At 45.8% G+C, this 25,000-nt stretch overlaps 2 pseudogenes; both read right to left on the bottom strand.

The window, feature by feature from the left end:
- Positions 1 to 576: 576 nt before the first annotated feature.
- LOC136525216 (uncharacterized) lies at positions 577 to 5,264 on the bottom strand (annotated as a pseudogene).
- Positions 5,265 to 6,408: 1,144 nt separating this feature from the next.
- Positions 6,409 to 17,283, bottom strand: LOC136525635 (uncharacterized; annotated as a pseudogene).
- Positions 17,284 to 25,000: the final 7,717 nt, after the last annotated feature.

The raw sequence follows: 25,000 nt of genomic DNA, 5'->3' as shown, positions 1-25,000 counted from the left end.
ATCACAAAATCGAATATCCCATACGTAGCAAATTTTTGGGGGCAAATTTCTACCCTTATATCCCACTGTTGACTATAGTCAACTTATAAAAGACTGAAAAAACATAAATTTCACTGAAGGGCAAGCAATAGAAGAGAAGACAACGATCTGCTCTTGGAGTTCAGATAGAAACAAATTGAAGGAATCCCGTAGAAACAAAAGAGAAGACAACGAGCTACTTCATTTTTTTTTTTCTAAAATGCAAGCTGTTTTTGTTCACATTTATGTAACTTTGTGCAACATCAACTTAGTTACACTAAATTCAGCATAATATATATATGTTCTATTAACAAGGTCGTTTGAGAAGTTCAACATAGCACAAACATAGACCGAGTATTTTAACGAAGCAGCAGTAGCATTACAACGAAAGCTGGATCCACACCGTTTGGAATTCAACCTACTGGGCATTTGGTTCAAAACAGATCATCGCCATGTCAACGTGGATCCAAAAGACGAGCTAATCCTGGCAGGGAGCCTGCTAGCTACTATAGAAATTTACAGAAGTTTCACTGCAATTAGTTCGTCCAAACGGCACAGCTACTGAAACCTGCCAGGAGGCACGAACAGCTGAGCCGCGTCGATGTCAGGGCGGAGCCGCAGCGCGACGCGCTTCATGTCCTCCATGCCCCGCTCATACCCCTTGAGTGCCTCCACCGCCGCTGCCTTGGCTTTCTCCAGCTCCTCCTGGAGCTTCAGCGCGTGCCCCAACGAGCACGTCGCGTAGTTCGCCGCCTGCATTACTACGTGCACCCACGCCGCGAGGCGCCGCCAAGGATCAGGATCGAACCTGGAGCGTCGCGATGACGGAGACGGGATCCGCCACCAAGAACGAGCGCTCCCGCGCCGGCGTGATGACGCCCTGCAGAAGCTGCCGCGCCGCCTCCCACCCGACCGTGTCGCCGTCATGTCTGTCCGGGGCGTGCTGCAGCTTTCGGTTTTGGCGCGTGGAGAAGCCGGGCGGGACAGACACCCACCCGTGACCAGTGGCCTCCTTTGTGTTGTTCTCCGCCGCCGGCGGGGCGCTGCAGCCGGGCTCACTCTTCACGGCGACCTTCGCCGCTGCCGCCGCCTCGGCGGCCGCCTTCTCTGCCCGCATGCTCTGCATCATGGCATAGGTTGAAGGATCCATCCCTAGCTCACAGTGACACAGCAGTGACTCATTTGCTCCACCGGGTGTCAAGCTCAAAGCTCAAGGATGGTGTACGACATTTTACCTTTGGCGCCAGTAGCACGATAGGGGGATATTTTTTACCACGGCTCCTCCTCAAACAGTAGTTTTATATTTAGCGCTACACTTTTAGCGACGTAGAGAGAAAAATGATACACATTTATCACTTTTGCTCACGTGGCTCGCCAGCTTCACTGTCAAGCTCGGATCCGAGTCGGCAGGCTCAGGTAAAAAGACCTCCCCTGCTCCTGGCGTTTTTATCCTCCCCCGCGCGGCCTGGCCCACTCCACTCTCCCTTCCTCCCTTGTTTTTCTCTGCTCCTGTGCAACGCCCGCTCGTCACCGCCGCCACCACCGCCGTGTAAACCGCCACATTAGGATTTGTACTGATGTATGGTGTAATGAAGTGATAATGTATGGATGAATGGAAATACAAAATGTGCTTGAATGGAAATGAAATTTCTGGTTGAATGTGTCTGTGTTCAGTGCCGGATTTTGGGCATATCAAAACATAGCAACAGTACACAAACCATTAACCATAACTCATCGTACAAAGTAACCAGCTAGCATAAACCAAATAACCTCAAACACAATGATGAGATGAAACACATTCATTAAATGACATTAACCAGCAGTACTAAATCTAGTGATATGAAACACACAAAGTTTTGCCACACACATTGTTCTGGCCACACACACTGAGCTAGCCACATACATTGTTTTTGGCCACATACATATCCATGTTCTGGCCAACAGAAGGCCTTAGTTACACAAAAGCGACAATTTTTGGTCCTTTACAACCTAAATGAATTTGTCCTTGATGGTGCTCTTATTTTTTCTTTTTGTTGACTGGGCTCTTCCTCACCTTTGTAGCTAGCTGCTTCTTCCTTAGAGTCATTTTCTTAGGTGGTGGGTCCACAGATGCACTTGCTGTTTCATCTACCTCATTCACAACTTGTAGATCCCAGCAGAGATTCCTGTTGAATGCAAAACATGTTATCTGAATGGCATCAGTAAGTTTTGGTCAAGCATGTATTTTGAAGTAGGGCATACCTTCTAGTTGCTGCAGTGGTTGAAGGCGGTGCATGTTCAACCTCAATTGGCGCCATATCTAGGACTTCTCTCTCTGTAGCAGCTGCAGCTTCCAGAGCCTCCCTTGCTGCCTTAGCTGCTGCTTCTTTAGCCACTGCTGCCCTTGTTCTTGTTGTATTTCCTCCACTAGGGGTAGGATCTGTCTTACTCTTCTTCCTTCTAGGTTTAGGGGCTAACTTTTTAGTTCTTTTTTCTGCAATGTAGTTGTTAGGGTCAGTGGTTAACAGTTAGAATTATAGCTAACAGTAGGGGTAGTACATTATCTTTTTTTTGTGCCAATCAGTGAACACCCCCAGCTTCTAGACCTGTGGCCATACTCACCACGTCCAGGGCATTTGACCTGTCTTCTTGCTTTATCACTTCTCTCAGATAGAGCCAGATGCCTTTTCTTCTTCTGCCTTCCTGGGCCTCTCTTCTTCATATTTGGTGGGAACAACTTGAAGCCCTTGTCCACCTCTGGCCATTATCCTCTATCTATTATGCTGGGAATGATCCCATGGTATGCAGCCTGGAACTTCTCAACTGAGTAGTAGTTGTGCACATACATGTCCATATTAGGTTGGCTCAGGGTTGTGATTACAACCAATGCATGTGGGCAAGGCTTTCCAGTCACTTGCCTAATCCACTGGCTCTGGTATATCAGCATGCACAGATGGAGGTGGCCAACTACATGTATCACCAGTACCCTGTGCATTCTCAGGTACATTAGAACCACTGCCTCCTACATTTTCAGGAATTCCACTGCTTTCACCAGTAGTGACACTAGATACACATCTACGCGTAGAACTATCATTACTAGAGTATGCATGTTTACTGACAACGTCAACTACAAGAAAAGCAACCATTTGTCCCCATCTGTCCTTTACCATTTGCTGAAAATGCTCATCTCACTTTTCATTCAGAACCACTGTCAGTGTCAACTACCCAGACTGATAGTGTTTGTGATGGCCCCTAGATGATCTTTGTGGCCATCTCATCATGAAATTTCTCCAGAGTATACTGCCCAGTTCTATCCAACCACAACTCGTGCTCTTGCTCGACCATTTGTACGAGCCCATACTCCCCATCAGCGACATATTTACCAACCTTAACAACTAATCTAAACACATTGCCAGAATCAATCCTGACAGAATGAATCAACAACAAAACAACCAACGAGTTAGAACAATATCCTACACGGCATGGTTCTAAACAAGTCTACCATTTCCAGTGTAGTCAAAGATTGAACTTACCAAATGGGGCACCCGCTAGAATCCATTGCAAGGAGTAGTACTACATAAGCTACCTACGAAGCACAGATGGAGAAAAACCGAATCAAAGCGACGAACCCTAACACTAATCCCCAAAACACAGTGCAATGCAGACCGCGGATAGGGCTCGAAGCAGGCACATATCTTTACTCCATCGCAAAAGTGCTCGGGGGCGACTGGGACATAGCTAGAGGTGGGGGGCGGGCGACGGTTTACACGGCGGCGGTGACGGGCGGACGTTGCACGGGGCAGAGAAAGACGGGGGAGGGAGGGAGAGTGGAGTGGGGCCGGGCCGCGCATGGAGGATAAAGATGCAAGAGGCAGTGGAGGTCTTTTTACCTGGGCCTACTGATTTGAATCCAAGCTGTACAGCGGAGCTGATGAGCCACACGAGCAAAAATGATAAATATATATCGTTTTTCTCTTTCCGTCGCTAAAAGCGTAGCGCGAAACATAAAGCCGCTGGTCTGAGGAAGCGTCGTCCACCCCACGATAGAAAGGCGATGGTACAGGTGGTTTTTGCGCACGAGGGGTCATCCTTGCCGCGGCCAAATCGCCCTCGCTGAGGTAAATCAGGACATCAATTGGCGCGGCGCCACGCACACTCAGCAGCTTCGCCACCACGCTCTTCTCCTCATTGGTGAGCACCGCATCAGCAGTGGATTTCTTGGTCAGCTCGCCCCAGAGCACGGGGCACGGCCACTGCGCCGACGACTTGAGGAAGAAAAAGCCCTCCTTCCATCTCTTGATTTTATCCGGCAGCCCCGTGAAGAGCATGCCGAAGGCGTCCTTCGGCGAGAAGCAGTACAGGCCCTCAGCACGCGCAGCGCGAAGTAGTGCAGGAACACGGGGACCGACGGCAGCTGCACGCCGGCGGCGCGGGAGAGCGCGAGGAAGGCCGCCAAGATGCGCCAGCAGTTGGGCGACAGCTGGCTCGGGGCGACGCCGAAGTGCGGGAGCACCTCGCAGAAGAAGGGGTCGAGCGGGACGCGCATCCCGACCTCCAGCGCGTCCGCATACAAGCAGATGGAGCCTGCGGGTGGAGGCGAGCACGCGCGTAGGTCGCCGGCGGGGATCGGGGTGAACGCCTTCGTGTTGACGCCGAACTTCTCGCAGAGGGCGTGCACCGACTTCTGGCTCCGGAGGTACGAGGCGACGCGCTCCGTCGCGGGCCATGAGCGCGCGTTTCCACCACCGCCGCCGTCATCGTCGCGGTCGCTGTAGTCGGCGGTGGTGTCCTGGGCGCTGGCGGGTTTGGGATCAACGGTTTGGACGGAGGACAAGGAATGGGAGGCGGAGGAGGAAGACATGCCGCAGTTGCAAGGGTGGCCGGGCTTGGTGTTGGACTGTTGGTGGGGAGGGAAGCGGCGGTCGGCGAGGCGCTTCTCCGGTCCAGCAGGTCACCAATAATTCATCCCATTAGAGATGGGCTCCACTTGTCTACGGCGGCCGTCTCCCCCGCCAGACGCCGCTATTCTTCCTCCATGCGGACGCGGCCTCCACTGTGGCCGTTTCGGGCTCCTCCTCCTCCACCACCTCTCCCAGTGGCGGCGGGATGGAGGAGAGGCGACTGGACGTGCGAGCTCGAGCGCCTCCACCGTCGCGCCTCACGCCCTGGACGCCCCTCCCATGCGGACCTCCTCGCCGGATGCATCCCCGTCCGTCGTCGCGCCATCCTTCCCCTCCCTGGCCCTCGTTCTGGGTACCAATCCGGGGGGGGAGCGGCTACAGTTGGGGGAGAACTTGCTTTAGAAAAAACGTTTTAGTACCTTATATGACCGGAGGGGTTGGGGTGATTTTTGGTGATCACCAATTAATTGGGATGGGATGAGAGAGCTGCCGGAGCAAGATTTTTGAACGCGCAGGTGGCGTCAGTCATAGTAGGAAAAGATTAGTGATCTTTCTACCAATATATTAAGCCTGTAACCTGAGAAAATTGTGATGAATCTGTCCGGCATCAGCTAGTTATCAAATGGGGATGGCATATAAATCTTCTCAGCTCGCAAGCCGTAAGCCTGTAACCTGAGAAAATTGTGATGAATCTGTCCGCCATTCAGCTAGTTGTCAAATGGGGATGGTATTTGCCTCCCAATTCCCAAATTAAAGTGTTTCATGTGCTGGCATCGTTGTTTGTTTCTGATGTTTCTTCATTGCAGAACAGGAAGTTGCCCACATGCCACTGCAAAATTCTTCCTATCTCTGATTTGCCATCACAAAATCGAATATCCCATACATAGCATTTTTGGGGGCAAATTTCAACCTTTATATCCCACAGTTGACTGTAGTCAACTTATAAGAGACTGAAAAAACATAATTACCCCTGCATTTTTAGCCTTTCACTGAAGGACAAGAAATAGAAGAGAAGACAACGATCTGCTTCATCTTGGAGTTCAGATAGAAACAGATTGAAGGAATCACGTAGAAATAAAAGAGAAGACAACGATCTACCACATTTGTTCTAAAACGCAGTCTGTTTTTGTTCATATTTATGTAACTTTCTGCAACATCAACTTAGTTCCATTAAATTCAGCATAAAAATATGTATCTTCTACTGTGTTAACATGGTCAAAGTTTGAGAGGCTTAACATAGCACAAACATAGACCGGGTATTTTAGCGAAGCAGCAGTCGGTGCTCATCGTGCAGCACAATTTTGACAACAAAAGGATTCATCAAGAGCAGCTAGTATAGCTACAGAGCCACACCGTCTGGAAGTCAACCTACTGAACGGACATTTGGTTCAAAACAGATCATCACCATGTCAAGGCGGATCCAAAAGACGAGCTAATCCTGCAGGGAGCTGCTAGCTACCCTAGAAATTTACAGAAGCTCCACTGCAATTAGTTCGTCCAAACGGCACAGCTACTGAAACCCGCCAGGAGGCACGAATAGCTGAGCCGCGTCGACGTCAGGGCGGAGCCGCAGCGCGACGCGCTTCATGTCCTCCATGCCCCGCTCGTACCCCTTGAGCGCCTCCTCCACCAGCCGGCGCTCGTGCTCCTCGGAGCCCAAGAACTCCTGCACCGCCGCCGCCTTGGCGCTCTTCACCTCGGCCGCAGTCGCCTTCTTCGCCTCGGCGAGCTCGGCCTTGGCTTTCTCCAGCTCCTCCTGGAGCTTCAGCGCGTGCCCCAACGAGAACGTCGCGTAGTTCGCCGCCTGCATTGCGCGCCGACGCCACGAGCGACATTAGTACGTGCACGCATGCCGCGATGCGCCGCCATATATACTATCAGGATTCAGGATCGGACCTGGAGCGTCGCGACGTAGCTTGTCGCGATGACGGAGAAGGGATCCGCCACCAAGAACGCGCGCTCCCGCGCCGGCGTGACGACGCCCTGCAGAAGCTGCTGCGCCGCCTCCCACTCGATCGTGTCGCCGTCATGTCTGTCCGGTGCGTGCTGCAGCTTTCATTTTTGGCGCGTACAGAAGCCGGGCGCGACAGAAGCCGACCCGTGACCAGTGGCCTCCTTTGTGTTGTCCTCCGCCGCCCTCTTCTTCCCTAACGACGGTGTCCAGCCCGGCGGGGCGCTGCAGCCGGGCTCATTCTTCGCAGCGACCGTCGCTGCTGCCGCCGCCTCGGTGGCCGCCTTCTCTGCCCGCATGTTCTTCGTCATGGCATAGGTTGATGGATCCATTCCTAGCTCACAGTGACACAGCAGTGAGTCATTTGCTCCACCGGTAGTCAAGCTCAAAGCTCAAGGATGGTGTACGACATTTTACCTTTGCCACCAGTAGTACGATCTAAAGGCGATGGTGTAGGTGGTTTTGGCGCACTAGCGGTCATCGTTGCCGCGGCCGAATAGCCCTCGCTGAGGTAAGTCAGGAGCAGGACATCGATCGGCGCGGCGCCGCGCGCACGCAGCAGCTTCGCCACCGCGCTCTTCTCTGTTAATTCTTTTGGATGGACCAGGAGTAGATCAGTTGGTATTTTTGACTTCCATTCGATACGAAAGAACTAGAACACATGGATTCAGAGAGAGCGAGAGAGGAGAAAGGGAGAGGTATAGATCGTCGGGCTTGGTGGACGAGCTCGAGGAGTCCATGGCGTCGGTGTCAGTGGCGGTGTGGCAGTGACGGTGTAGAGGTGACGGAGTCCCGGCGGGGTGGAGCTACGGCGGTCCGGTGGTGCTTCCCGCCGCTGACAGTGCCACCCTCTGGATCGGATTAGGGTTACAGTGGGGCTGTGGCGGTGGTGAACCTCGTATCCAGAGCCGTTTGCCCCACCTCCTCTTTATAGGCACTGTGCGACGGGGGCCCACCAACCAGTAGATGGCTAGACGTCTCCGATCAGGACGCGGTCAAGGGGTCCGTCTTGACCATCAGGACGCGGTCAAGGGGTCCGTCTCGACCGTTGGGTCAAGACGGATGAGATCAATTCTAACATTCTCCCCCTTGATCTCAACTCATACTTTCACTTTAAACTTTGACTTTAATCCCTTTCACTTTTATTTGTTCCATCACGGACTAGTGCATAGAACATGCTTCATCGTCACGGTCAATCGCCGATAGATTTAACAGCTACAATACACGTCTCTGTTCTGAAACAGATTCTTCAACTTTTGGGCCCTTTATTGTCCGGAAATCATAGGCTATACCATAAACCCATATCGACTGTGTTCACCAAACACACTGGGTGGTAAACCTTTTGTACGCGAATCCGCAAGCACTTGCTTGTTACTTTTATGTTCAATACTTTTAGTATGATTCTGGACTTTCTCCTTCACAACGTATAACTTTAACGTCAATGTGTTTAGCAGCACATTTGACCGTTGTTATAGGAGCGAACTTCTTAAATGGTTATTGCTGTTGTATACCATTATCAATTCCGGGTGTAAGTTCTTTTAACCATTTCGCCTGTCCTTAAGCCTCATAACAAGCTATATTGTGGGTATGCATCTTTGATGACACCACAACTGTTTCTTTGGAGCTTTTCCATAATAAAACTCCAACTGCGAGTGTTAGCTACTATATGGGTTTCACTAAATATCTTGCCAAAATTTAACATTTGTACCCACAACTATTTGAGAGTACTTATTCTTTTTTACTCACCATGAGGCCTATAAATCTTTACACAATTGCAAAACATTCTCAACTCCATTCCAGTGACCTATATCTGAACTGGGCTTCTACCAAAAACATCCCGGATATATAAACTGTGTTAGGGTAAGTTCTTGCTTATAAGCATTCAATAAGCTTCCAACAACTGAAGCATATATGACGTCCATTTGATCGATCTCACATTTATTCTTGGAACACTGAAAGTTCCAAAAACTATTATCCTTGACTATAGGAACAGGCGCAGGTTTATTCACATATATACTTTATTTCTTTAGAATCTTCTCTAAGTATACACTTGAGATAGTTCTAATACCCTTTTTTCTTTTATCTCGGTAAGTTCCAATTCCTGGAACGAATGATGCTTTACCAAGACCATTCTCATTGAAACTTGAGGACAAGAACTGCTTCTTCTCCAACAGTAGATTAACACCACTACTAGCGAGTAAGGTGCTCTACATTCTCTTTAAAACCACATGCAGGATTAGGAAAATAAATTTCCCATGTTTAAACTTTGCATAAATATAATTGTCCTCTACATTCTCTTTAAAACCTAAACTTTCTTATTGTACTGTCAAACTTCAAGAACCACTGTCTTGAAGCTTACTTTAATCCATAAATGGATTTTTTTAGGCAACATCCCTTTACGTTCTTTTCGTTCCACGACAAAACCTTTTGAGTTATGCCATATAAACTTTTCCATACAAATCCTCGTTGAGGAATGTGTCTTTACATCCTTCTGATGTAACTATAAATCGTAATGTACCACTAATACTATTATGATTCTAAAAGAATCCTTGCATGCTCATTATAATCTATTCCTTCTCTTTATGTAAATCATTTCACCACAAGTGGCGCTTTAAAGCTTTCCATATTCCCTTTGGATATCTTTCTATATTCCCTCTGGAGTCACCTTTGTCTTGTAAACCCATTATAGCCTACTGTTTTGGCTTCATTAGGAATTTCTTCTAAGTCCCAAACATCGTTGGTATTTATCGATTTCATTTCATGTTCCTTTACTTCTTGCCATTTAGACGAGTGAACGTCTCTCATGGCTTCTTCAAATGAGGTAGAATCACTCTCTATTTGAATTTCTTCCTTAACTTTTACTTCTTAGTCGCTAGAAATATCTTATTTTCTTATTCTTTGAGACTTTCTAGGGCCTCATGGCACTTCTTTCATATGGGGCTATTATTACTCTTCATTGCCAAAAGGCAATTGTTCTATAGCCTCCTATATCACAAGATCCTTATTTACTTATTCATCTTCTTTAAGAGCTAACATCAGGTGTTGTATATGTCATACAACATCAACATGTATTAAGCAATTTGTTGCTCTAAAACATTTTAGTGAATATGTAATCCCACTTCTATTCAAGCCTTAGGTATCTACATACCATGCTCCCCCGGATTACTCCATCTTCTTTAAAGATGGTGTATCTTCAAATTTCTTATTTTGGGTTTAATCTTTCAAAACTCAAATGGTGCTTTAAGCACCGCCTTAATAACTTTGAGACTCGTCCAATATGAATACTAGCCGACTATGCTATCTTCCTATCAGAACTGTAAAAAGTCTAGGAATTTAGCTATTTCTTTACTTTAGGGGTATCGTTATTATGATCGTCTTACTCCCTCAACGATCACACTCATCTTTTATAAATCACTTTTACCTTTAATGCATAGTATGCATTGCATTATCTGAAGTATAGGGAAGTATCTTTCTTAATTGTCTTTCTTAATTAATCTTACATTTCTCCCCCTCGGAATGTGGTATGAACTTTTCTACCACAATTTTGAAACATTCAAAACTCTTGTGAATGAGGAAACTTTGATTACTTACTTCATCCACATGATTACATCATGCAAACAAAATTCATATGGGAGTACATTTTCCTCATTACACTTCAAAACTCAACATAGTCTATTATTATCAATACTTCTGCAATTCACACTTGCATATCATTCTTATCTTTTGGTTCACATGCAACTTTCTTTTGTTCTCAAACTCATTGAGTACTTATGACCATGACACAATCAGAGTGTACAGTAAATACTAGAATAGCATAAGAGCTATCCCAAACTTCTCCCCATGTGCGGGATATTTCTTTAGAGCACATGAATCATAACATCCTCCTTCCTCCATGCGGGATAAGTACTATGCCAAACTCTCCCGCCATGCAGAATTGGTTAACATATGTACTATGCCAACTTTACCCCACCATGCGGGTATTTTCTCAAACTTTTCCCGCCATGCGGGTACTATCACAAACTTTTTCCTGCCATGCGAGATAATTCTCTTGAACAGACATAATTGCCAGGATTGGCTCGTATTCAATCATCAAATTTAGAAATAAATCCAAATATTCTTTAACACACATGTGTAATCCAATGTTAGTCAAATTAAACATGTATATGACTTTTACAACTCTCATAAGTGAAACTAAAAATAAATTATTCTTCACAGAGAGTACATAAAAGGCATTTCTCAATGAAGACTCTCATTGATCTATCTCTTTTCTTGGATCAATATCCTAGAATTCTTTTCTTTTGAAGCCATTCTTTAAAGAGAACATAGTTTCTTAAACAATGGCATTCTTTCATACATAACTTGCCTTTAGGCATTTCATCATCTAAGTCATAAGTACCCAGCTCATTTCTCTTACTGCCTTCAAGAATGAAAGCATGGAGGTCTTTTGTCTGAAAAAATATTCAATAATAATGCTCATTAAACTTTGAAATCTTTATGTTCTATTCTATATCACCGTTGAGCAGAAATAGAATAAAACATCATTCTTCTACATTAATTCCACATCACCGTTGGGCAGAAATGAAATTAACGTATAGAAATTCAATAATCTTGAAAACATAGAACTGCTCCTCAAAATTAAATTCTCCCGTTGGTTCGAATTTAATTAGAAGACAATCAACTTCATTGCAGCGGAAACATGAAAATACATTTCTCTAGTTTAAGAGCATTCCTTGACCTTTATCTATTCTCTGAAAATTGGTCACTTTGATGCAAAATTCATCAGAGATTTAAACTTTAAACATAAAACTCATAGAATTATAATATTGTTATCATCAACGTTGGTCAGAAAATAACAATACCATAATTTAACTTTAAACTTAAACTCATAAATAAACTTATAATATTGTTACCATCAACGTTGGTCAGAAAATAACAATACCATAATTTAACTTAACTATCAACCGACTATTCCTCCAATTAAAAATTTTCCAGTTGGTTCCAATTTTAACTTGAGGATAAACTTTTCATCATTTACTGGATAACTATAACTGCTCTTCAAATTAAATTCTCCCGTTAGTTCGAATTTAATAAGAAGACAACATCTTTAACTTTGCAGCGGAAACTTGACAAAATTTCTTTATATACTTTTCAGAAGCATTTTACTGTACTTTTCTACTCTCTGGAAAATCTAACACGTTGGTGCAATTTTACCAGAAATTTAAACCTTCAAATTGATCAAAATTCATTCAAATATGCTGCTGAAAATACATAGACTTCAAAACATCATTTACTATTCATTCTAGCCCGGCCTGCAGCAGTAGTAATCCGGCCGGCCTGAAGCCTGCTTGGCCCGAAGGCCTGCCCGCGAGTGCGGCCCAGCAGCAGCAGCAGCGCGTGGCGCTCGCGGCGCCTCTCCCCCGCGCCCAGGCCACAACCTGGGCCTGGGCCGGGATTCCTCTTGCCCGCCTGGGCTCTATTCAGCCCGAAGCAACGCTGGCCGTCAATCAGGATCCGACGGTCGAGCTCCATTTTTGGGAGGCTAAAAATCCAACGCCGTGCCCCCCCGAGGAAACCCTAACCTCATTCTCTTTGGCCCTCTCTCTCTCTTCGCCTCACTCCACTCTCTCTTCGCAGCGCAGCTGGAGCCAGCCACCGAGTGAGGAGTAGGCGAAACAATGGAGCAACGACGCTGTCGCCAGCCCCCTCACTGGTGTGCGCGCTCCCTAGCGGGTGAGCACGCCGCCATCGAGTGGCCTGGCCACGGCGCCCCTTTGGCCGGAGCCCGGTGAGGAGAGCCGCTGGCCCGGCCCTCTTTTCCCCACACGCCGTTCTGCACAACGGCGAGGTAGTCCCTCTAGGTTTCCCTCTTCCCCTTTTCCCCTTCTATATTTCTCCTTTTCTACTCGGATCTGATCCGATTTGGGGACGGGGATTGGAATTAGGGTTAGGGTTTTAGCAAGTTAGGGTTAGGGCCGATTTGATTCACTGTTCTTCTTCCCCATGAGTTTTCATGGATTTAGGGTTCGGTTTTGCTTCTCTTCTAGGCTAAAACCCTTTTCTTCTTCTTTCCTTAACCCAGTTAGGATTAGAGTTCAGAAAACCTTCTTTCTTTGTCTAGATCCAAACGGATCTAAACCGTTCTTATCTTTTCTGTTCTTTTGATTCTCTTCCCGCGCGTTAGCAAGCCGGTGGTGGGTGCTCCATCCCGCGTGAGGCAGTAGTGACGGCGGCGGGGAAGCCCTGGTAAGACTTCCCCCAGACTGTCCAATTTCTTTAGGGTTAGGGTTCTTTAGGGTAATCCGAATTGAATTCGAATCCCCTTCTTTCTTTTTCTTTCTATCACCTGATTAGGGTTTAGGGTTCGATGAACCCTCTGTATTTCTTTTCTTTCGATCCGAACCAGATCTAACTCATCTCCTTCTACACTGCTACCCCTAACATAATCCACACACTAGATCGACTGCTCTAATACCATTGTTAATTCTTTTGGATCGACTAGGAGTAGATCAGTGGGTATTTTGACTTCCATTCGATATGAAAGAACTAGAACACATGGATCCAGAGAGAGTGAGAGAGGAGAAAGGGAGAGGTACATACCATCAGGCTTGGTGGATGAGCTCGAGGAGTCCATGGCGTCGGTGTCAGTGGTGGTGTGGCAGTGACGGTGTAGAGGTGGCGGAGTCCCGGCGGGGTAGAGCTACGGTGGTCCGATGGTGCTTCCCACCACTGGCAGTGCCACCCTCTGGATCGAATTAGGGTTAGGACAGTGGGGCTATGGCGGTGGTGAACCTCGTATCCTGAGCCACTTGCCCCACCTCCTCTTTATAGCCACTGTGCGACGGGGGCCCACCAGCCAGTAGATGGGTGGACACCCCCGATCAGGATGCGGTCAAGGGGTCCATCTCGACCGTTGGGTCAAGACGGATGAGATCAATTCTAACATTCTCCTCTTTGGTGAGCACCAGATCATCAGTGGATTTCTTGGTCGGCTCGCCCTAGAGCACGGGGCACGGCCACGGCGTCGACGACTTCAGGAAGAAAAAGCCCCCTTTCCATCCCTTGATTTTATCCAGCAGCCTTGTGAAGAGCACACCGGCTGTGTCCTTCGGCGCGAAACAGTATAGGCCCTTAACCTTCAGCATGCGCAGCAAGAAGAAGTGCAGGAACATAGGCACGGACGGCGGCTGCACGCCGCGGCGCGGGAGAGCACGAGGAAGGCTACCAAGATGCGCCAGCAGTTGGGCACGAGCTAGCTCAGGGCGACGCCGAAGTGCGAGAGCACCTCGCAGAAGAAGGGGTCAAGCGGGACGTGCATCCCGGCCTCTCAGCGCACTAGTACAGCAGGTGATCCCCTTGTATAGAGTTCACTTCTGCTTTCTCCTTTTATCTCTCCTTTACCTTGGCATTTAGCAGACTTAAGCCCCCTTTGGTACGTCTCATCCAAAACGGCTTCACCGGTGAAGCCAGAAAAACTGACTTTTTCTGACTTCTAGTTCATTTTAACCCTGGCTTACAAAACGGCTTCACGTTACAGTGCCTCGATTTGCGTAAAATAGATGAAGCCAAAGCCGGCATAAGCCGTGCCAAAGAGGCCCTTACACCATAGTATTCTACTTGCTCTCAGGAGAATGGAACTATTTATTGGAGCTAGAGTACTTCCTCACTTCTAAAAATAATTAATAAATAAATACTCTTTCACTCCTAAAATAAGTACACATCTCGTATTCTAATAAGTCAAGTTTTTTTTTAAATTTCACTAAATATATACCAAAACTATATTAAATACGAATATTATTAGGTAAATCATATCATATATTTTCATAATATAAACATATTTACAAATATAAATATTGATATAATTTTCTATAATTTTAGTTAAACATGAGATTTCCTAACTCTTTTAAATGTGAGATGGACACTTATTTTAAACCGGAGGAAGTATCTATTGTGCTTTTTTTTAGAAATTAAACTCTTTCAAATTTGATAAGACAAAAATAATATCGATATTTATATATACAAATAAGTTAATTATAAATTTATATTTCATAATTAATAATATACTAACATTTATTGCATAGTATAAATCAATACTTTTATATATAAATTTAAAAATGTTGTACCCCGGACGAATGGATACTGCTTGTTTCGTTTTTGGCTTTTGAGACAGAGGCTTAGGAGTGTTTGCGTAGAATCTCTGGTTGGCCTATAGAGAGGTGAATAGGTCCGTTAAAGCAAATACTTAAATTTTTTATCAAATTCACCATGCGGCACTACCGCTCTGGAGGACGGCACTACCGGGCTGCAGCACTACCGGGCCAGAGCAGTGGCACTGCCGCACCTGCAGACAACTTCAAGTCACAGTTCAAAATCCATGAATAAAAACTTAGATCGAAGAAATTTTCTAGCTTACTGCAGGTATGACAATCACAGATCAAGAGCTAGCAGTAGTAGAAACACCACACACAAGTACATCAATTAGAAACCCTAGAAATCACCTCAACCACAATATGTCATGCAAGTAATGTAAATCAAGCACAAGTGACACAATGATTTATCCCATGGTTCGGCTCGCCACCAAGGCTTGCCTACCTCTACGTTATTGAGGTTAGCCACTAAGGCTTCGGGCTTTCCAACCCTTCCTCGTTCTTAAGTCAAGAGACTTAACTCTTGAGATGAGGGACGAGTTTACTAGCTTCAAGAGATGGTTACAAACCTCCCAAGGCTGCCACACAAGTTGGCAAGCTCTACAGGCGACGCTCTAGCCGGCTAGGAGCCAAGCTTCAAGAGTAACAAACACAACCGCCAATCAAAACATGAACCAAGTGCTCTTTAGAGTTGGGGAATCAACGGAGCTGCTCTCTAATCGAGTTTTAGAGCCTTTTCTCTCAAGGATTGATGGGGAAATCAATGAATTTGCTTGGGGACTTGAGGTCAACAATGGAGGGAGAGAGAGAGACAGAGCTCCTACTCTATTTTGGGCATGCTAAAGTGAGGAAGAAGAGGCAGTGTACCGTTGGGAAGGAAGAGGAAGGGTATAAATACCCCTAGCCCCCAACGGTCACTTAAGTCGCGGTAGTGCCGTGGCTTAAGTGTGGTAGTGTCACACTTGGACAGTGCCACACTGCGATAGTGCCTCTCTTCAAGTGCGGCAGTGCCGCACCACACAAGACAATAAGTGTAAGAGTGAAGTGTAGACTGTCTTGGCTGTGAATCTGAAGATGCATGTGTATATTTGAGCACTTGGTAGTACATATTAGCTTAAGCATTGTGTCTCCCTTTATAGTATGACTTTTCCTATACTCTAATTCAAAATATAAAAGAATTTAAACCTCCTTTGAGTTTGAAGCCATCTACATTTGTAATTGGAGGCTCCTCTGTTTCGTGTAGTATCCTCGAACATGAATTCCCTACTTGTCATCTCGATAAATCTCATTAGTTCTCTAATTGCGTGGTCATTATCATCAAACCCATAATTAGGGCTTGATTGCACTTTCAATCTCCCCCTTTTTAGTGATTGATGACAACCCAATTAGAGCTTAAAAAAGATATGAAATAAATAATGAGATTTTTGAGCCTTGGGTATAGTGCTTCCCCCTAAGTATGTGAATAGAGAATTGAATTCTCAAATTAACATAAGAAGTCAAGATTCACATTTAGTGAAAGTGATGGGGTTTCCTCTACATCCATGCTTCTGTGGGGTGCTGCATACTGTGTCAGGTATATAAAATATTATGCAAATGACAATTTATGCACAACATAGTTTGTTGTTGCAACTGGGTGCAGTAGTGCCGCATGTGTGGTGTTTGTTCTAATCTGTGCTATTACAGTAAGTGTGGTAGTGCCGCACTATGCGGCACTGCCGCACCAGAGCGCCACACTTCGACCACTCTAGTGCGGTAGTGCCGCACTTACTATAACAGCACAGATCAGAACAGAAACCACACATCATGTGATACATATAAAGATATACATTCTAGCACAATTGTATCACAAGCGACAACATAGATTAATATATGTCCATATCTCACACATATAAAAAGTACTTAAGTAACATTATTACATAAATAGTGTTTCTAATGGACTCTCAAACTCTCACCTAACGAAGACTACTCTAAATGGATACGAATATGACTCTAGCTGCAGCAACCTCCTCTCCATGGCATCGAAAAAGTTATTGACCCCTCTAATTTTCTCCCCTTTTGGCATAAAGCACCAAAAAGAGAAGAAAAGAAGAATGACCAATACTCACTCCTCATCCTCTTGGATGGTGTCCCAATCGACATCATCCCCACCAGTAGCTCCACTAGCACCTGCAACATCCTCCTCTCCACCATTATCATCATCGTCGGAGGAGGAGGAAGAAGAAGACACCACCACCCTCCCTTTGCGATGAGTGGTCGAAGTGTGGTGCTCATGCCTGGTGCTCCTCCTCATGGACTGCAAGGCGGTCCTCAAACTCATGTGAGGATAAAGCTCTGGCTACTCCTGCTGCTCTTCCTCTTCCTCCTCATCCTCTAAATCTATGTCGAATAGGCTAGGGAGGTCATCAAATCTTAGCGGTAACAAAACTGGAGAAAGAGGTGGCAACCCTTAAAAGCTCTAGTTTGGTTTTGGTGAATTGATGAAACCCTAAGTGCTAACCTAGTTTATCAAAGTGATTATGAGATAGGTAGCACTACTCCAAGTGATGAAGCAAATGAAGATCATGACATGATGATGATCATGGCATGGTGATGATCAAATGCTTGGACTTGGAGAAGAAGAAAGAAAAACAAAAAGTTCAAGGCAAAGGTGAAATTGTTAGGATATTTTTGGTTTTGTGATCAAGACATCTAGAGAGTGTGATCACATTTAGGATCGATAGTCGTATTATTAAGAGGGGTGAAACTCGTATCGAAATTCGGTTATCAAAGTGCCACTAGATGCTCTAACTCATTGCATATGCATTTAGGATCTAGTGGAAAGCTAACACCCTTGGAAAATGATTGTGAAAATATGTTAACACACATGCACAAAGATGATACACATTGTGTTTAGCACTTGGGAGCAAGGGTTCGAAACTTCACCAGCAGTGTCACCGGCGCCCTATACAGAAAATATAGGGTTTTAGAGAGTGCACTGAATGCTAGTCACGCAGTGACCAGACATTGGGGGTCCTATGTTCGGTCAGTGGCGCACAGTGAAGGCCATCCTTGGTCTCTTAACCGAACACAGGTGACTGGGCGCAAGCTGAACACTATTCAGTGTCCGGTTATGCTGATGTGGTAGCACATAGAGAAGAGGGAGAGTGATCGGACGCTGGGCGCGTCCGGTCGAGCATGACCGGACGTGTCTGATCGCGAGTGGTACCTTATTGGAAGTGACCAAACGCTAGGGTCCTACGTCCGGTCATACACCATAGAGCGTTAGGTCACAAGTTAAATGTACTAATGACCGTTGAGATTGAGCGATCAGCGTTTGAAGTGGTTGCCATGTGGCGTGCATCGTGCGACCGGATGCTAGGGTCCTGCGTCCAGTCGATCTGATCGGCACGTCCAGTTGCCCTAATTTTTCAGGGAACAAAGAGCCAATGACTCTATTCATGGGGGCTCTCTATTTAAGCCCCATGGCTGGCTTAAACTCACCCTCTTGGCCATTTGTATTGACATAGCAACCTTGTGAGCTTAGCCAAAGCCCACCCACTCATCTCCATCATTGATTCATCATCTGTGAGATTGGGATAGAATCCAAGTGCATTGCTTGAGTGATTGCATCTAGAGGCACTTGGTGTTCGTGTTTTGCTGCCAGATTCGCTTGTTGCTCTTGGTGGTTGCCACCACCTAGATGGCTTGGTGCAGTGGAGGAGGATTGGCATGAGTTGGTGATTGTTCATGGCCATCTCCCGACCATTATGAGGGGTCATGTACCTTCCCCAGTGGAGCGCCGAAAGGTAACCCTAGTAGATTGCTCATGTCATTGAGTTACCTCACTTGTGGGTAGGTTCTTGCGGTGTCTAATTGTATGGACGAGGTTCATACAACACCTCTTAGCCACCGAACCACCAAGTGTTGGTCGACACAACGGGGATATAGCGTGTTGGTAAGCACGTGAACCTTGGGAGAAAATTGATTGTCTCTTTCCCTTTGGTATTCTCCAGGTGATTGATTTAATATTCATATTGTGATTGGTTCACTCCTCTACCCAGCGGTATAATCAGCCTACTCACTCATTTATATTCTCTCAAACTAGTTGTAGTAAGCTCTTTAGTGTACCTAGAATTAAGAGCTTGTTTTATAGTTTAAGTTCATCTAGTGGAGCTCTTTAGTGAAACAAGTATGAGAGCTCTTAGTGAGTAGTGACTTAGTAAATTATGTGTCTAGTGATTATAGTAACTAGAATTATTGGATAGGTGGCTTGCAACCTTTGTAGAGCTAGAGCAAGTTTGCTTTTAGCTATTTGTCTTACTAATCAAATTGCTCTAGTTGGTTTGTAGATTTTTAAATAGGCTATTCACCCCCTCTCTAGCCATATTAGGACCTTTTAGCCCTACATGCTCTCTAGCCTCTCAGTTGGCTTGATAGTTCTCTAACCGGTCCTGATATACGGTCCTCGCTGCATAAGTGCATGTGATGAAGATGGCGTTGATCCACTTCCCAAATTTCTCCATCTTCTTTTCCTTGCGAGGCCTAGAGCGGGATGACTCAGGCACATCCACAATTGATGGAGAGCGTCTCACTGCCCTGCTAGCACCTATCCCTCGGGTCTTCTCAATTTTTGTAGATAGTGTGAAGACCATCTTTCTTAAATTTGTAGCCAGAGACCTTCTCAATCATAAACATGAGATAGGGGGATAGGGTATCCCATTTCTCCCATCCTCCATGGCATTTGTGGCAGAACCGCCTAATCTAATGCCTCACAGGAGTGCTCGTCTTCCATTAGACACTAAGCACTCGAGGGAGAACACTAAATTACTCAGTTCCGTCGGGCACACCCCAGGGGAGAACCCAAAAATCCACATTTTCTCCATTAGGATCACAAATGAGAGAATAAAGCTTACATCATTCTTAACCATTTCTTACATCACTGGTAGTACAACATTAGAGTATAATATTTATTATTATAATAGCGGGATGTAATCATATTATCAGAGTTATGAATAATTTAAATTAACAGTGGAAATAATCATCTAATCATGGCAGGATGAAGTATTGATATATAAACTACGACAATAGATTATGAAACTTTCATTTATAAAAGCATTTGGTGAGAGTTATAAATAATAACTACGATCGCAATGTAAAGGAAATCCTCTCTGAGCCCACCAGGAGGAATCCACGCACAAAAGTCAGCTCAAGCCTCCACCTGTCACCTGCAATAGGGGAAATAAAACCCTGAGTACTTAATTGTACTTATCAAGACTTACCCGACAGGAGAAAAGAAAAGACTCCAAGGATATGCAAGGCTATTTGGCTTGTGGGTTTATTGCATTTGTAGGAAGCATTACTAAGCGTGCGTCCTTATATTCGATTTTTATTAATAGCCGCATTGGTTCATTAACTAACCATTCTATGTAAGCACCTGCACTACTTTCAAGCAGGTGGTAAGCAATCAGATTTTCTTTTCCATCTTCCATCTTTTATCTTCAGTTCTTACTACGATGCTAAACATGAAACAAGCTGTACTGGATTGCCCGGTGATTCGCGAATCAATGCCCCCAGCTGGGTACCCCAAAAACACACGCCCCGCTTGTACCCAAGGTACAAGTAGGACCAACCCATCACTCTCCTATCCCAGGTGTCTAGGTCCCCGTCCAAACTTGGACCCCAAGCCCCCGCCCCTGAGTCTCGGACTTAGTGCGATCCAAGGACCTCCACCATCCCCGCCTCCAATCAGTCGGTCCAAAAAGAGCCGAATCCGTGACAAGAGAGCAACAAGTCTTCCAAACACCCATACACAAGTATATGCTCGGGATAATAAGATCTATGACTTGCCTCGATGGCTTATGCAACGATCGGTCCTTAACCAACACAAACAGGAAAAAAACGGTGTAACCAAGCTATGCCCCGTATCTGCGGTGACACAACTTCTTACATCCACCAATACCCAAACCATATCCTTGCTCGGTCATCATTTTCCTTTCCACCATTTATATTTTCCAAGTGATAATGATTCAGTAATATATTTCCTATCTCTCGCGAGTGACATGCAATCACTCGACTTCTACTGGAGTCCTGTAGCATAGCAATCTGCTCAATCCTGTCATACTAGTAAGACTCATAGGATATATATATATATATATATATATATATATATATATATATATATATGCAAGTGGATTTCATTCAACTCCTTCAAACTCAATGCACAAATATATATTTTAAACTACAGAAAAGTAGGGGTTATGCACCGGGGCTTGCCTGGGTAAGATATATTAAAAAGTTAGTGTCTGCATCTTCAGATCATCCACCATCCTCTGAATAGAAAGCCCATTGCATCATCTCCTAGTGAGAATACCCTTATACCATCTTTAGATTTCCAATCATCCTTCGATCGATCCGTTGATCCATCATCGCACCTATATGATATGCATGCGATGTAATGCAAAAATGTAATTAATCAACTACAATCGTGACTCGTAAAATACGACGTATGCCTCTCGGGTTAACGAGCTAGTTCTAACGATGACCGTACTTAGGCTACATATACATGTTGTCGGATAAGGCGTTATTTCCCAACCATAATTTCTGTTATATACACCGAGGTTGTTTCTTTATTCTGTTCTATCAATTAAACCTTTATTCGAAATAGGGCATCATTGTCTATTTAGCAATTAATTATTCTAGAGCTACAAAAATTACGGTGAGTATCTAATATTGCTAGGAGCCTACTGTAGAATTTTCAGATCCAACACTATTACCAATTTACCATAACAATTCCTATAAGTTTACATTTTTACAATATTAAGTACCTTGAATTAATTATATAGCTTCCAAGAATATTATCAAACTATGTGAACAAAATACACTATTAGATAGATCATGATTTTAGGAGACTAACAAAACTAGTTTTACAATTTTTTGGATTCCTACACTATTTTATATTGATTTTACAATTTAAACTAGAAGCCTATTTAGAAAAAGCACTTAGGATATGAAAAGGGCTGGCGACAATGGCCCAGCAGCAGCGAACAGCATGGGCGGCCCAGCAGCGGTGATAACCGCGCGAGTAGCCCAAACACCCGGTCAACCGGCTGGCCCAGCGTGGGGTGGCACCAGCTGGCCCATCGAGCGAGAGCAACGGTGGCCCAGGCAGAAGGCTAACGGCGGCCCAACGCGGGGACAGCACGAGCGGCCCAACAGCGGTCGGCGGCAGGCCAGCCTAGTGCGTGGCCTACTCCAATCTGGAATCCAGCGCGGGTGCTAACGTTTTGCTAAAAGGTCCCCATTTTCTTTTCTATTCACGAAGCTACCAATAGCACTATTCAATACTCTCTTAGTCTTATCATAGTAGCCCATTCTCTTGTTCATATTTACAAATCGTGGTCCCTGCGTAACTCCAAAGCAGAGCAGCGCAGCTGGACATGGCCGGCTGGCACTGACTTTGGCCGGAAGGGCTCGCCGGCGGCGCGGAATGAGCGACGAGGCGCACGGGCTCCCACATGGAGACTACATGGCCGTGGAGAGCGACCTAGGTGAAACCAGGACACCCGACGGGGGCGGGCGCAACTGCCCGTGCCTACGTAGTTCACCGGCGGCGGCGCACGCGCTCCGGCAACTTACGACTTCAAAGACGGAAACAAAAATACGAGGGAGCATCAGGACCTTACCCTGGACACAGCTATGGTGTCGTCAGGAGCTGGCCACGTGCGCGGTGAAGGGCTATGGCACTCTAAGCATGGTGCGGTCATGTCAGCTCGTCACCGGTGAAGTCCCTGACCAAGCCGAGATGAGCACCAGATAGAGGAGGTTAAGGCGAGTTAGAAATTGCATTTGATTGAACTGCTACCGTTGCTTTGAGCCTTACCCCCAAATCCCATAATACGGCGGCGAACTAACGGACAGCACAGGAAAAGCCAAATTGGTGGCCATCGTTGCTCGGCTGAGGCTCAGTGCGGTAGGGCGCCTAGCTAGCTTCCCAAGATACACGCAGGTGAGAGGAAAGGAGCCACGAAACTCACTGCCGCATAGGAGAGAGGAGAAGGCAATGGCCATGGCGTGGTGCGACCGAGTGAAAAGCACACATCGAGCCAGCAATTAAAGCGAGCGGTCATAGTTGGTGGAGTGATGCGAGCACATACACACATGCGAGCGGAGTCTCTTCGCGACGCACTCGAATCGAAATGGCCAAGCTCGAACCAAGCTCGTCGTCGTCGGCTAGCGGGACATGGTGGATAGGTAGGGCATAGCAAGGAGGAGTCCTATCGCAACAGCGGCTGGGCCAACGACACAGTCGCGATGACTTGGTGCACGCCCTAGTACTATTCAATGTTGGTGGAGCGGACGGTGAGGCAAACACCATGCTGGCCAAGCGACAGCAGCTACGGCGTTGGGCTCGACCCCATGCGATACGGCGGACAGCGCACGAGCGTGGGCTCACAGGGTTGGCAGCACGATAGGGAACGGCTGGCCAGCCTAGCCAGGCACAGGATGGGCAGTCGTGGGGCTGACCAGCGAGGCAACGACTATGGCCACAACACCAACTAGGGTAGTAGCGCGTGCGCGGTGACCACGCCCTAAGCCCAAACAGCTAGAAATGGTGCTACACGCGCTTATTAAAGCGAAGCAAAAGCCACTTAGTATTTCGATTGAGGTTCAATCGAAGCCATCGACCTAAAGTCGGCACTAATAGCTAACCAACGAAGTAAACCTCCTGACCAGAGAGCAACTAGAGAGGGAGATAAGGAACTGCCAACTTGAGTTCGTCACCCGGGTGCCAAATCATGGACTAGGTTCCAAAATCTATTTTAGAGCGCCTTCTACGGAGGTTAGGACAATTTTGGAGAGCGCATCGCGACCTCACACACCACCTCAAATGAAACAACGCTCACGAGCTTACTTAGAGGCAACCAATAGTGCAAAAACATGACGCAAGTATTTATCATTTTTGTTAGTATTCAAATGACAAAGATAGCATTGTCAACAACAACTCGACTTAGCCAAAAAGAGTGGATTTAATTTCCAATTTGATTTTTGAGCTTCCAAGAAAACTAACTAACAACATTTATCCACCCAAGATTAAAGTGACATATTCCTCTACATATCTTCCCAATCAAACTTTACTTAAGTAACATGCACAAGTTTATTATTTTTGTTTATCAACAATTGTTTTTCATGCCAAATAGCTAACACCACTTATTCTATTTTTCTTATTAGGATCTTATTAGCGTATTTTTACATTAAGTAAACTAACTCACTATATGCATTTGATTCCTTTCAACTACAAAAAGCGATTCACGTAAGATTCGCCTTATCATTTCATGCGTGCTAAAATTTAAAACTTTGAGGGACTCATTTTGAAAAAAATTCTTAGGCCTAAATCATGGTGCTAAACGAGATCATAACACTAGGGTGTTACAACCAACCCCCTTAAAAAGAATCTCGTCCTGAGATTCGAAGCAAGAACCAGAAGAGGGGAATCGCGATTACATTTCGTAGATCCAGGATTACACGAAAGTTTACATGACTTTGAATACTAAACCACATGGGGATCTAGGGATACATGGTTAAGAGCAACTTGGTACAACCGAGACCTATTCCAGAAGTCGAGATAGACGAGGACAATGGAGAAACAACAAGAAGATGATTATCCAAAATATGGCATAGCACCAATAGATCTAGAAACAGTTGACTGAGAAGTAAAACATCACGAACCCTAAGACCAAACTAACCAAGAGAACTTGAACTTCTTTGACGAATCGGATCATTTCTTCTCCTCAGATTACACCGTTACCTCAGACTGACAAATCTCGCTTCACAATGGCAACTGGATCTCATAGCTCTGCTCCGAATGCGAGGGAAATGGGCATGAAGAAGAAGAGCAAGGACCAAGGGGATTTTATAGAGGCAAACGAAGGTGGGAAGCAACACACCAGAAGCAGATGCGGCGGGGATGGGATACATAGATAGTGCATGCTGAGGAGATAAGGTCAGAGACATGGTGCACTTCCTGTGTG

This window comes from Miscanthus floridulus, chromosome 19 (assembly GCF_019320115.1).
Source record: "Miscanthus floridulus cultivar M001 chromosome 19, ASM1932011v1, whole genome shotgun sequence".
In the NCBI taxonomy this organism is placed as follows: domain Eukaryota; kingdom Viridiplantae; phylum Streptophyta; class Magnoliopsida; order Poales; family Poaceae; genus Miscanthus; species Miscanthus floridulus.
This window is presented reverse-complemented; position numbering and strand designations above follow the sequence as displayed.